The sequence below is a fragment of the Catharus ustulatus genome, chromosome 20 (assembly GCF_009819885.2).
Source record: "Catharus ustulatus isolate bCatUst1 chromosome 20, bCatUst1.pri.v2, whole genome shotgun sequence".
In the NCBI taxonomy this organism is placed as follows: Eukaryota; Metazoa; Chordata; class Aves; order Passeriformes; family Turdidae; genus Catharus; species Catharus ustulatus.
This window is the reverse complement of record NC_046240.1, coordinates 3899196-3912625: the sequence shown is the minus strand read 5'-3', so window position 1 is coordinate 3912625 and position 13430 is coordinate 3899196. Positions and strand designations below refer to the sequence as shown.

The window sequence follows — 13430 nt, the reverse complement described above, 5'->3', positions numbered from 1 at the left end:
CCGCAGAGGGTGAGAGGAAGGAGAGTTTGGGGCACGTCCCGCCCTGCCCCACGCAGGAGGTGCGGGGAAACTTCCACGGGAATGAGAGAGGCTGCAGCCCCGTTCCGAGGGGAGCCCAGTTCACCCCGTGCTCCAGGGTCTCATCCCCATTCCCTGAGCCCAGGGACGCCTTTGCTTCCAGCATCCCGAAATTCTCCAGCAGAGCCCCAGAGCAGTTGCGGGTGGCTGGGAGCGCTGGGAGTGCTGGCTCACTTTGCCCTGCAGCTGGTTGAAGATCTGCATCTCACATCTGCCAGGACAAGATATCAACCTGCCCCCACGGGCACGACTGCTCTCTAAAATGAAGCTGAATGAAGATATCAGCTTTCTCCACAACTCCTTCCTGCCTACACCTTGATCCCAGAATGTCCCCACCCCTGTCCCACCTGCGGAGGGGAGCTGCCATGTGCAGGGGCCAGGGACAGGCTGCAGCAGCTGGCCCTGCTCCCTCCAACACACACCCTGCTGTGGGGTGAAGCCCCTCTGTGATGTCCAGTGGTGGTGGAATTCTGTCTGTCACAGCCAAGGTGAAGCCACCCACCCAAAAGCTCTCCCTCTTTTGGGCTCCTGGGTCTGACACATTACTTTGACCTACCCCTATGACCTCAGGACCTTTTCCCTGCAGTTCTCAGATTTGCATTCCCAGAGAAAGGCCCACAGGTGATGAAAGGGTTAAGACAGATGTGCACATCTGCAATCTTCAACACCCAGAGGACTCCCTTTCCCACGAACAGCCCCTGCACTGCCTGCAAGCCCAGGGCTAGTACTTGTATTCCCTTCTGGGCCTGTTACCAGCATCTCCAGCCTCTGCCACACACCTGCACTCGATGCCAGCCCTGCCACCTGTGCCAGGGGCACCACAGCCACCCTGCTCTGCCTCCTGCCTGTGGCTCTAGCGTGGCTATCACCTTCCCTTTCTGCTTCCTGACCACCAGCAGTGGCAGATCTTCCTCCAGGCAGCACAGGCAGCACTCACCAGGCTGGCAGCAGCCCCTCCCCACCAGGCTGGGCTGGCAGCACTCCCCCTGTGATGCCCAGCAAGGCTGGCCTAGGCTGCTCTGAAAACAATGGGTGCTGAGGGGGGCAAGACTCACATCCCCCCACTTCAGCAAGTACCAATTTCTGAGAAACCTCCACCCAGCACCCAGGCAGGAAACTCAGCCTCAATCTGCCTACACTGCAGCTTCGTGCAGATTTCTGCCAGATTACACCACTTTTTATGACTTATTAAAGCTTTAACCCCTATCAATGGGAATTAGTGTTTTAATCTCTCTAATCTCCAGGAAAATCCAATGCTAGATGGCAAACCAGGTTTGCCTGAGTAGCAGATTCTGTTTGCAAGTCACTCCAGCCTTGTTTCAGCTGGAGAAAGGCAGGAAAAGGCCTTGCAGGGCTCACTTAGGTGCTGTGCTTGCACAAAGAGTAAAGGGAGGATCTCAGGTGCGATGGCTTCCTGTTCCTGACCACATCTGTGGCTGTGCAGGAGTTAAGCACGAGCACAGAGTTCATGTGCCCAAAGTGAGATCAGCAAAGGGGCCAACACAGCGTGCTCACCCACGTGAATCACCTCTGAGTTAATTTTGCAAATTGAAATCATGGGCATACTTTAGTCTTGCCTGCGAGGGAATAAAAATAACCAGAGAAAAGTTCTCCCCATGGTCACTGAAGCTCTGCAAAGACATTTCACAGAAACACAGACTGGTCTGGTTGAAAGGGAACTTAAATCTAATTCCAGTCATGGGCAAGGACACCTTCCCCTAAACCAGGTCCAGCCTGGCCTTGGACACTTCCAGGGATGCGGCAACCACAGCTTTTCTGGACACCCTCTGCCAGGGAAAAAAAAAATTAGGGCACATAGGAACTGTGTACAAGTTATTTCCCAGATTAATGAATAGAAAATATTTTGTTTCAACTAATACATCTCTTTCTTCCCAGGAGCAACAGGTGGTGAGCCAGCATCTCAAAGACAACCAAGTGTCATCCTTGGCCCCACAGCAAGTGCAGCAGGGCTTTGGGAGCCCTGCAGGTCCCCAGGGTGGCTCTTGGTGACTCTGGGGTGTTTGCACAGAGGAGGCACTCACAGAGTGACAAACAGCCCAGACAGATCTGGGGTTTGTTCTTACAGGAGCATCTTCATTCCTGCAAGGAGAACAGGGCCCTGCCCAGACCTCTCCCAGGGCTCATTTCTGCCTCTGAGCACAGGCAGAGGAAGGAAGCAGCTTCACCCCTCCAGTGCAGATGAACTGGAGAGGGATTAAGTGACTCGCCCAGGGTCACACAGAAATCTCACAGCAGAGCCAAGAATTGGATCCAAATCCCCTAATTAAGGGTTTTAAAATCACAAACCCATTGTTCTTCTCTTAGAAAAACCTAACAATCAGAGTTAGGAGCAATTCTAACAAGGCCTATTGCTGTTGTAAATTGTATCAAGGGATTTGAACTAACTACAGATCCAGCTTTTAGTCTTGCAACTAATCTGAAATATTAAGGAAGATTCCTGCCTGGCTTACACAACCCAATCAGTCCTGCTTTATGGGACATCCCTGCAGGTGAAAGCAGGTCCCCATGTCACAGCCACACTGTGCAGGGCTGGTAGGGCCCACTGGAGAACCTGGTCCAGCACTGATGCTCAGGGATACACCAACCAGGGTTTCAACAGTCCCTGAGTTTTGGGGACAATCCCAACCACGGTCCTGTGCAGCAAAAAACTGCCCAGCAGCGAGCAAACTGCCCCAGCAGCACTGCAGCCCTCCCCTGTGCCAGGCAATGCTCTGCCCTTGGCCAGCTCAACCATAAATCCCCAGCTTTGAGGAATAACCAAGATCTGGAAATGCAGACTGCCTCCCCAGCATTACCCAGCTTGTGGGCAGACCTGCCAGCAAACTCACTCCATCCCAAGCTGCCCAGCTCTTAGGAAAACATCAAATCCCTTGGGCACAGGCAGCAGGAGCAGGACATGTTCTCTCTCAGGAATGCTGAAGGGACATTTCAATATTACTGCACCTCAGCAATCCCCAGTTAAAAGTGCACCATTAGGACTTAGGAAATAATTTTTATTCTTTCAGTATTGCTGCAATGCTGACTACCTGCCAGTCCCCAATGACTTTGACAGACAGATGGAAATTCTGCCAGCTATATTTATAATCTCAGATCAATAGCAGAATGAAAAGCACATCCAGAGACCTTGGTAGAGCACCAGCAAACTCAGTGGAAAGTAGCATGACCGACAAAAGGACACGAGCTTCCAGATCACAAGACCAAAATTTAATTTTTTTTAGCAGTTAAAGAGAACCAACACTTCTAGCAGGAACAGAAAGGATCCCCCAAGGCCAGGAACAGCTAAAACCAATCCCAAAGCTTTTCTAAGAGCCTGAGTGCAGGTCTGCAAGTGTTACCACCCAGGGAGGGCTCTGGCAGGCAGTCACCATGGTCCCTTCAGCATGAGCAGGGTAAGTCCCCAGAACACCTCTAGGACCCACAGATCAATGACATTTCCCCCTCTCTGGCTGTAGTGAACTCCCAAGGCCATAGATGATGCATTTTTTTTCTTTTAAGCTCCCTGGTCTGGCAGTGACCGGCTCCTCTGAGCAGCCCATGTCAGACACACCTCTGCAGGTATGCCACCAGCTCCTTCATGAGCACAGTTCTTTGGTGGCTTCAATCTCCCTGGGGAGAGATGGCAGTGGAGCAGCAGCAACTTGGGGTGCAGGCAGTGCCAGGAGCACCCCAGAGCCCTCCAGAGCCAAGGGACACCCTGAGGCAGCACTGGAGCAGGATCCAGAGCCTCCAGCATCCCTGCACCATGGCTGTTCTGCTGAACCCTCACTACACCCAGGACTGTCCCAGCTCCCACCACACCAAACCCACAGTTTCCTCCAGCTGGGCACCTCCAGGCCGCTCCCACTGTCCAGGAAGGAAGGAAGGAATTATTTCACACGCTGTCACAGCCATCACGCGCAGCTGGCACCGTGTCCTTGGTGTGAGTCACCCTCTCCCCAGGGAGGCCGTGCCTCGGGTCCTGGTGTCACATCCCAGCAGCGTCCCTGCAGCAGCCTCCCTTCCTCTGGCACATTCCTCCTGCAGGGATCTGCAGTGCCCCTTGAGCGGGGCAGGCAGGAGGCTCCTCACCCTGCTCCAGCAACCCACCCTTTCCAAAAGGGCTTTGCTAGGGAGGCACTCTGCAGTCACAAAGATTTGGGAAAAGCAAGAAGGAACCCCATTCCTCCCAAATTCCTTTTCCCTCGCAGGGGGCACTGGTTTGGACAGACACAAAGCACACTCAGCATCTCCCAGGCACTGCCACAGCCTCAGCTTTGAGCACAGGTTTTTCCCAGCAGGGACAGCTCTGCCTTGGCACCAAAATGCTCAGATCCTGGGGCCAGCTCTGCAGATGGCACAGCCCAGCCATGCCCCAGGAAACACACTTGGCTGCTCAGGAGCAATCCTCATCCCTTCTCCTCAAGGGTATGACTGCTCCCCCAGACACCCCCACAGATTATCACAGAGGACAAATTACCCCCAAAAAGGGTAAAACAAAACTCTGCACCTCACCCCACCAGCACCCCTGAGCCCCACTCCACCAAACCCCTGTATCCTGCCCTGCGAGGGGGGAGAGCAGATGGAGCCCACACAGAGCTCACACCAGGGAGCACCTCAGAGAGCCCCAGATCCTCCACCACCACCTCTGCCCCTCCCAGCACCAGCAGCACGATCACAGCAGACCCAGCAGCAGGGGCAGAGGATGATTTTGGTGAAAACAAAGCAGTGAAAAATTCTACCACCTGGGTCACCCCAAACTTGTTGAAGTGTTTAAACCATTTCAGCCCAAAGGGGCATCTCCTCTCTAGATGGGGAGATGCCCAGGCAGTGACATCCTGGGGGTCACAGCAGCCCCCTGGTACAAACCAAGCTGCAAAGAAGTTGCTGGGGTGTCCTAACAGTCCCTGCAGGCCACATGCAAGGATACACGTCCCTGCAAGCTGCACATAATGGGCCCTTCTCCATCCTTTGTCTGCTGCCCTTTTTAAACCTATAAACGCCGTTTGGAGGTAAAGAAAAAAGAATTTAGGGCATCCTAACCCTGAAAAGAAGGAAAACTCCATTCAGGCTGTCTCCTGCAGCTTAATTAATAACAACCCATCCCCAGCAAGCTGCAGCAGCACCAGCTGTCTCCTCGGATGGAGGTGCCTTGCTGGGAATAATGGTGCTTTGTGCTGTGATGGGAAAAGGTCAGGAGGCTGGGGGAGGAGGAGCAGGGCTGGAGGGAGGTGCGTGGCTTCCCTGCAGATCCCCACGCCCTGAGCGAGTCCCACGCGGTGCCCATCTGCTGCTGGCTCAGAGCTGGGGATCTGGGAGATGGGGCACCCTCCTGCAGCGATGGGGTGAGCACATCCTGAAACACGGGGAGAATTCGGGTCTGTGGCTGCACTCCCCCCACTGCTGGGAGGCCTGGGGAGCTCCTGGTGCCACTTTGACACTGCCCAGGACCCCTCTGGGGAAATCCCTGCTCTGCTCTTATCAGGAGGCTCCCTGATAACAGCACGGGATCAGCCTGCAGGGAGACAGCACCGTGTGCCCCTGGCAGCTTTTCCAGGCCACCAGAAAGGGATGTTTCCTGCTACCATCTGGCTTTTGCATAAACAAGCGAGCCAAGCCAGGCTCACAGCAGCAGTGGATGGATCCAAGGTGATGCAACAATGCGGCACAGGGGGGAAACAAAGTAAAATGGACCCAAGCCCGGGCTGTGAGGCACCCACAGCCACCAGACTCCAGGGCATGGCTGTGAAATCACCTCCATTTCTGCCTGGCCACAGGGCCCAGCCCAGGTACCAAACCAAGACACCTCTTGGATCCTGGGCACCTCACCAAGGGATACCTCTGGGATACCTCTGGATGCTCTCTGCCTGCCATCACCCTGCCCCTGGCTGGCTATCCAGCCCTCCAGCTCTCCTGGGGAAGTGATGCTGCTGTCCCAGCCCAGTGCCACAGCAGGCTGGGTGGGCACTGGTGCCCAGGGAGCACCACTGACACGGTCACTGCCCTCTGAAGAGCTCCCGTGCTCCGCCAGCTGGCCTGGCCTCTGCTCTCACTGCCACTTTTGTCCCCTCCTTCTCTCACCTGTGTCCCTCTGTGCCATCCAGGCAGCCTGAGGCTGTCCCAGCACGGAGACATCTCTGGTGCCAGTGCAGGACAGGGATGCAAAGTCCCATCCATTTATCTTGGGGAATAAAGAGAGACTAAAAATGGCAAAGAAAGGCAGTGGGAAGCAGCATTAGGGCAGGTCTCTGTCCCACAGACACCTCCCCTAGCCAGGCACCAAGGCTTTGCACTTCATTCCCCAGCTGGGCAGGGGAGGACACAGCCCACAGTGCCCCCACAGTGCTTCCACCCCAGGGAAAGGTCCCTGCTGCTTAGCAAAGGGCCATTCATCCCCAGGGCTCTGTGGGATGACAAAGGGTTAACCCACTGCAGCTGGGCCAGAAATACCATCCAGGACAAAGAGAGATTTCATGTCACCCACACCGCATCCGCCCAGCACGAAGAAAAAGGGGCCTTAATCCGATTCCCAAAGAAAATGTGGCTTTTACAGCCCCGCCTGAGCAGGGCCCTCCAGCAAGTTCTGCATCTACAGCAAGAGTTAACCCAGTCTGAGTTTGAGAAGGGGCCAGAAAATAGGAAGGGAAATCACTTTTCCACAAGTTAGTGAGAAGGGAGAGCTGGGTGGAGGCTGCTGGACACAGGACCACAGGGACATGGATGTCTCAGCCTGGAAAATCTGATGGCCCCAAAGCACCCCTAGAACAGCCAGAGCTGGGCAGTGGCTTTCAGGGGATTTGTCAGGGGCTGGAGAAAGCACCACTGCTGATTCCCACCAGCTGCACCCCTTCCTAGAGATCACAGTGAGGGACCTGTGAGCACCCCAGCATCCCCTGGTATTTTGGGGATGTTAAGGATGAGGCAGCAGAGATTTTCAGAGCCTTAATGGCACAACTCTGCCTCATCCCCACGAGGATGGGGACCCCAGGGAACAAAGCCAGGGATGCTGCTGGGAGGCAGACAGTGCTCACACCCACGAGATGTGGATGAAGTGTCTCTGCCTTCGCCTCCCAGCTGCCAGCTGGGCACTCATCCCACAGTGCCACGTCCCTGCCCGAGTCACAGCTGTGTCCCTGTGCCAAGTGGGGCCTGCCAGCCTGGCCTTGCCTCCTGCCCACTCCCCTCCTGATTTTTGGACAGACATTTCCAGGATGCCACTGAGCTGTGTTTTCAAGATTAATTCTTTCATTCCCATTTTGGTGATTATTTTTTAACAGACGAGGTCGCTTTACTGTACTCTGCTCCACAAAGCCTGACAAATTCTGGGGATAAATGAAATAAAGTACAGTTGAATTCAGCCATAAGATCACAGCACCCAGCAGCTCAGCCCCAGGAGAGCCAGCCCTCCCTTTGCCCTGTACTGGAGCAAAGCTCAGACCCATTACCCACGGAGCAGCAGCTCCAGCCCCAGCACAGCTCTGACAGGGCTGCATGCAGCATCGGGGCCATACGGAAATCACAGCATTTAAACCACAGGCTATAAAAATTCCACCGTGCTCAGAGAAGGGAAGTCTGGATTCCCCATGGAGAGGCGTCCAGGAACCGCTGCTGCAGGGTTATTGGCCACCAAGCCATTAGAGCCTGCCACATGTGCATACCTCGAGCCATGGCCAGCACACCCCGGTGAGAGGGGACGTGCTGAGGGGCTCTGGGGTCAAACACATTCAAACCCCACCACAGAGCTACCCACAAACCCCATGCCCACACAGGGATTTTGATCTCAACATGGGGAATCATGAATGGCAATTACAACAGCATGGGAGAGGTCACAGCTCCCAGGGCTAGCTCCAAGCTTCCTTTACCTGTCGTGACATGTCCTTGTCTGCACTCAGGATGCCCTTACAGCAGGGCACACACCTGGACAGCTGTCCTCCTGCTGGATGCTGCATCCTACAATCTGGAGTCACACCTGGACAAGGCAGCAGCGCTTAGGGGTTCACACATAATCACAATTCTTGCTTTGCTGCATTTTTACCTTGTTTCAAAACCAAAGCTCAGCCCAGTGTTGCCTGCACACACAAATGCCCCATTGCCTAGCTCACCTATATCCCAAAGGAATTTAGTCCACCAACCAACAGTCATTAATTAGCACCAGGAAAGCCAGGACTCTCAGCCAGCACATGTCCAACAACAGAGCAAAATCCCCTCCCACCCCAGAGCTGCACCACCAGCCTGCTCCCCCCGCCACACCCACCATCCACAGCAGCAGGAATTCAATAAAATTAACAACTTTAACCCCAAACTTGCCTGGTGCTGTGTGAGGCTGTTCCTGCACTCCTCTGCTCCGTTGTTGCTGTAAGCTGGCCCTGGGAAGGCACAGCAAGCCCAGTGCAGTGCAGGGCACACGGCTGCTCAGCTCGTGGATGGCCCTGCTTCCAGAGCAGGGTTAGGGGAGAGATGGACTGACCTGCTGCTTACAGCAGGGTGGACACAACACCGATAAAATCACCAAGAAACCCGATGTGAGCAGCACAGAAGTGACAGCACAGGGCAGCAGCACCAGCCCCATTGGATCCTGGCTGCTCCCCTGGCCCAGATCCGCTCTGGCAGAGCCCAGACACTCTCAGCCCTGAATACGTCAGCCCAGATCCATCCCGGATGCTCCTTCCCTAAATGAAGTGTGGTCACACTGGGATGGATATAAAAAGCCTAGCCTGAAATCTTCTGGCCTGAAGCCTTTCCTGCAGTCCCCGCTGCTTCCAAGGGCTGCTTAACAGGCAGATATTGGGAAACAGAGAGGAAATATTGGGATACAGAGGGGAAACACTGGGATACACAGGGGAAACGCTGGGATACAGAGGGAAAGAACAATTCCTGGGGGTTCACACTGACACAGCCCAGGCTGCCATGTCCAGCACCCCCAGCCAGACTAAGGCAAGAGGGAAAACCCCTGTGCTTGGCAAGTGCAGGAGGTCCCACCATGTCACCCAAACATCTGTGTCAGTCACTGGGCAAAGAGCTGTCAGGAGCTGTGAGACAAGGATGCAGAGGGGCTGTTCAAATTGTTAAAAAAAAAAAAAAAACAAAGAGAAAGGAAAAAAGAAAAGTGAGGCTTGGAGCTGGGCTGGTTTGCAGAGCTCCAGGGCTCGACACAGCACAGAACAAACTGTGGGGACACACAGGACCCGGCTGCCACCCCAGGATCCCAGGACCACCGAGGACCTCCAGCCCTGTCCCCCTGCAGGTCCCTCAGGGACCAGGGCTGGTTCAAAGGAGCCATTTAAACAGAAATGTGTGGGGGATGCTCCCAGGCTGGAAGGAGAGTCCTGCTCTCGGGGCTGTCCCACACAGCAGTGCCAGCATTCCTCCCAGGAAGGGAAAAGCTCTCCCCTAACAGGCAGCCAGCCATGCCCATGTCCCCTGTCCCCAACCCTGTGGTGTCTGTGTCCCCATGGTGTCCACATCCCAATGACATCCCCACATGCCTCCTTCCCTATGCTGTGCCCATCCCTATGGCATCCACAACCCTGGAGTGTCATCACCTCACAGTGTCCCCATCCATGTGGCATCTCCACAACCCTGCCCTTTTGCAAGGGCTGGGCTGTCCCCAGGGCTCTGGGGGATCCCAGTGCACCCCACAGTGAGCAGGGGATGTGTGACCTGGCTGCTGCAAGTGATGGGGCAGGACGGGCAAGAGGAGAGCAGGGGCTGTTTTTGGGGAGCACTTCCCACACAGGCACCGAGAGCCACAGAAAAGGGCTGGGCACAGGAGCCCTGCACCCACCAGAGCACACAGGAATACTCAGGAACACTTTTCCCCAGTGTTCATCAGGACAAGGGGCCATCAAACAGCAGGAAGTTCCTTTTCCACAACAGTTCACAGCCAACTTGCAGAGCAGAAACCAAGGAGTGAGGCTGCCCTGGGCTCACCAGACACACTCCCCTCCATGGCACAGGAATGCACTTGCCAAAGGTAAGGTGAGATGATCTCCAGTGCAGCTGCAGAGCCCTCACAGCCACACATCTGCCAGGCTGGGGAGGCTGTGCCAGCCCCCTCCCACCACCTGCACAGATCAAACCACACCTGGCCCCTCGGGCTGGGGCAGGGCCCCCAAACCCAGCACAGACCCGGCAGAGGCAGCTGAAGGACAGCTCTGCCCTTCCCTGGCAGTGCCAGCAGCCAGGGCTCCTTTTCAGCACAGGGCTGCAGGAGCTGGGTCAGGATGGCCCATCTGCACCGGGGCCCCTCTCTGCTGGCAGCTGACACCCCAGGGAGCCCCCGTGTCCTGGGTCATGTCACCCCCAGGACCTGATGCCCCCCTCTGTGCTCCCCTGTCCCTCTCTCTGCCTGCTCAGGCCGTGGTTCAGAGGCTCAGCCCAGCACATCCCATCCCACCGGGAGCCTGAGTGCTGGCAGAGCCGGCTCTGCCTCCTCCCTCAGCACAGGCCCTGACAAATCACTCCCCTGTGACAATGCCACATCTCATCCCTGCTATTTCCCCCCTCCTTACCCTTCAAACCCCCACACTCATTGCACAGCCATGCTCAGCTTCCTCTCTCCACAAATCCCCACTGGCACGGCTGTGGGGACCCCAGCACAGCCCTTGCCACAGATTTTTATTCCCTGAGGCCAGGGAGAGCTCAAGCAGAGACTTACTCAGCCGAGGATGACGAAGAGGACAATGCACGCTGCCCACGAGAGCCAAGGATGCTTCAGCACCTACTTCAGCTTCTGCCCCGGAGAGCCTCCCCCCTGCTTCTGAAAAGTTTTGCTCAATTCCCTTGGAAAAGGTCTCACAAAGCAGATCCCTCCTGGCTCTCTGCCTCCCTCACCACCAGACATGAAAAGCACTCGAGTTTCTCCCCGGGTAACGCGGGTAAAAGCTCCAACATCAAAGGCACTACACAAGAGTTCTCGCCCCCCCATTCCTCCCAGGCACCAGTGCTGGGGCTGCCTCCCTTGAAAGCACAGCAACCTCGGTGGCTGAGGCACCAACCGTGCTGAAAACACAGTTTGGATTTTTTTTTCCGTATTTTTTCCTTTTTTTCCTTTTTTTTTTTTTAAATCAGCCACAAACTGGGGAACTTGGGGGCAAATCTGGGCCAGGCTCCCCTTTGGGGGCAACACAACCAGCATGGTGTGGTGGGGTTTTGCCCACTGTCTGCTGTGTGGTCACCCCAGAAAAAGGGGAGCAAAAATACCCCTTGTGTCTGCCTGCTCATTGCCCAACACTAAGAGAAGCCACTAAGTAAAGTCCTGAAGCAAAACCAAGCAAGCAGATCCCCATGGATTTTCCAGCAGCCTCTGCAACTCCTCTCCCCCATGTGCAAAACAGAAACAACATCTCCCCCCTGGCTGGCGAAGCACTCCAATATCTGCACAGCAAAGCAGGGTGAGGGAGGGCTGTTTACCTTCCTGGAAACGGGGAGCAGCATTTACACCCAAAACAAGGAGCCCTCAGCACAAAATTCCAGGGCAGGGGGAGCAGTTGGAGACTCAGCAGGAACAGCCACGGATCCAGAAAATGAGCAGGGCTAGAAAACAGCTTCAAACACCGCAGGGATCTCAGAAAGTCCTAGCAGCACATGGTTTCTTGGCTTGTTTCAGAGCGTTCCTCATCCCCTCATCCCACACAGCAGTTGTTCCTGCCAGATCACCGCCTGCCCGGGAATGCTAGGTTCATTTTATTGCTGGAGCATGGAAACAAGGCTGGTTTGCAGGGGGGAGGTGGGAGGGCTCTGCCGTTTAGCACTTGGCCACGTTCACGCTGTGATTAATATCACAGATACCAGATGTGCTCGGGGCAGGCTGGAGCGTATCCTAAATTGCACCAAGATGGAATTTTTGGGCAATTTTCAGGGAGTGCTGAGGGCAGGCACTGATGGGAGAGCAGAGATTTACACAGATAGGCAAGAAAAGAGAATTCTGTGGGGTTATGACCAGTGCCATAACCCCTGGGCCAGCTGCAATGCCACAGGCTGCAGTTATAATCAGCACCTTGTCATTTTGGGGGCAATTACTCCAATTCCCATCCATCTGTGGGTCTGATTTCCACATGCTCACAGCATAAAACACTTCAGTTTTACCCCTGCTTCTGCTGATCTCACAGAACTCTAGCTCCAGGAAGGAATTGCTGGCTCAGGAACAGCAACCACTGGTAAGGTTGGACCTCTCCATGCAGATTCCCCAGGGCCCCACTGCAAGCCCACTCCTAAGCAAACCCATCAGCAGCTTCTCCCCACCCCTATGTGGGGAGGAGAGCCCCGGGGTCACCTACATGGGTGTCCCTGTAATTAGAACCAAATCCTGAAGCAGCTCTGGAGACTCATTCCAGCTTTTTGGAGGCCACGCACTGCCCTGTGGACAGCTGACCTCGATCAGGGCTCAGTGCTGGCTGCAGGGTGATGTGGGGCTTTGGCTCAGGGCCTGTCCCTGCCCCGAGTGACACAGCCCAACACTTGTCAGGATGGGGAGCACCTCGCTGTGCCAAGCAGCCTCAGAGCAGCAAAGTCCCTCTGGAGCTGTCTTGGGTTACAGCACAGAGTGTGATAAAAGGTATCTGTTCTATCACCATCTGTTGAGGGTGGGGGCAGTGATCCTTATCTCCATGGGAGATATTCTGCTAATGGGCCATCCATTGAAACCAGGCAGGGCATTGTTCTTTAGCTTTTCACAACCCATCCTTCCTCCAGCCAGTCATTTTCTGCTCATGGCCATTGAGTCCCACTGTGGGACTGATAAAATTACTGCATCCCATTGGGAGTTGCTCCAGCCAGGGGGAAGAGCCCAACATTTCTTACCAAGATAAAAACAGAGGTTTTGGGACACTAAGGGAGCCCCTTTCTCCACTGGACTCCAGAGGAAAACCGGATTTCTCCACATCACCACTGGAGCTCCAGAGGGAAACTGCACCTTGTACAGGAGCACTGCTCCAACTGAGCCACATCTGTCACTGCAGGAGGATGCAGCCACCATGGAATGGGACTGCTGCCAACACCCTGCCTGACGGGTGTCAGGCTGTACTCTGACTGTGTCAGGGTTTGGAGTTTGTTTCTTTGTAGTGCTGTATTTCTATTTTAATTTCCCTAGTAAAGAACTGTTATTCCTAATTCCCATATTTTTGCCTGAAAGTCGCTTGATTTCAAAATTATAATAATTTGGAGGGAGGGGGTTTCCATTCTCCATTTCAAAGAGAAGCTTCTGCCTTTCTCAGCAGACACCTGTCCTCCAAACTAGGACAGGAGCTCACTGCAGCTCCACAGAGGGACCCAACCAGCAAACACAGAGGCCCAGGGAAGGAGGGGATCTGCTGGAATGCCTTCAGGATCTCAGAACTGTGTGATGCCCCAAACCC

General features: G+C 54.9%; 1 protein-coding gene across 5 annotated transcripts in view; it reads right to left on the bottom strand.

The window, feature by feature from the left end:
- Positions 1-13430, bottom strand: part of SEPTIN9 (septin 9) — a 134592-nt gene that overhangs the window by 27220 nt on the left and 93942 nt on the right. The window contains exon 1 of one of the 5 annotated variants that reach the window (XM_033076720.1): positions 10733-10825. The exons of the other annotated variants lie outside the window; for them this stretch is intronic. The gene's annotated coding sequence lies outside the window, so the exon portion shown is untranslated. Of the gene's footprint in view, positions 1-10732; positions 10826-13430 lie in introns of those variants that run through there. 5 annotated transcript variants of the gene reach the window in all.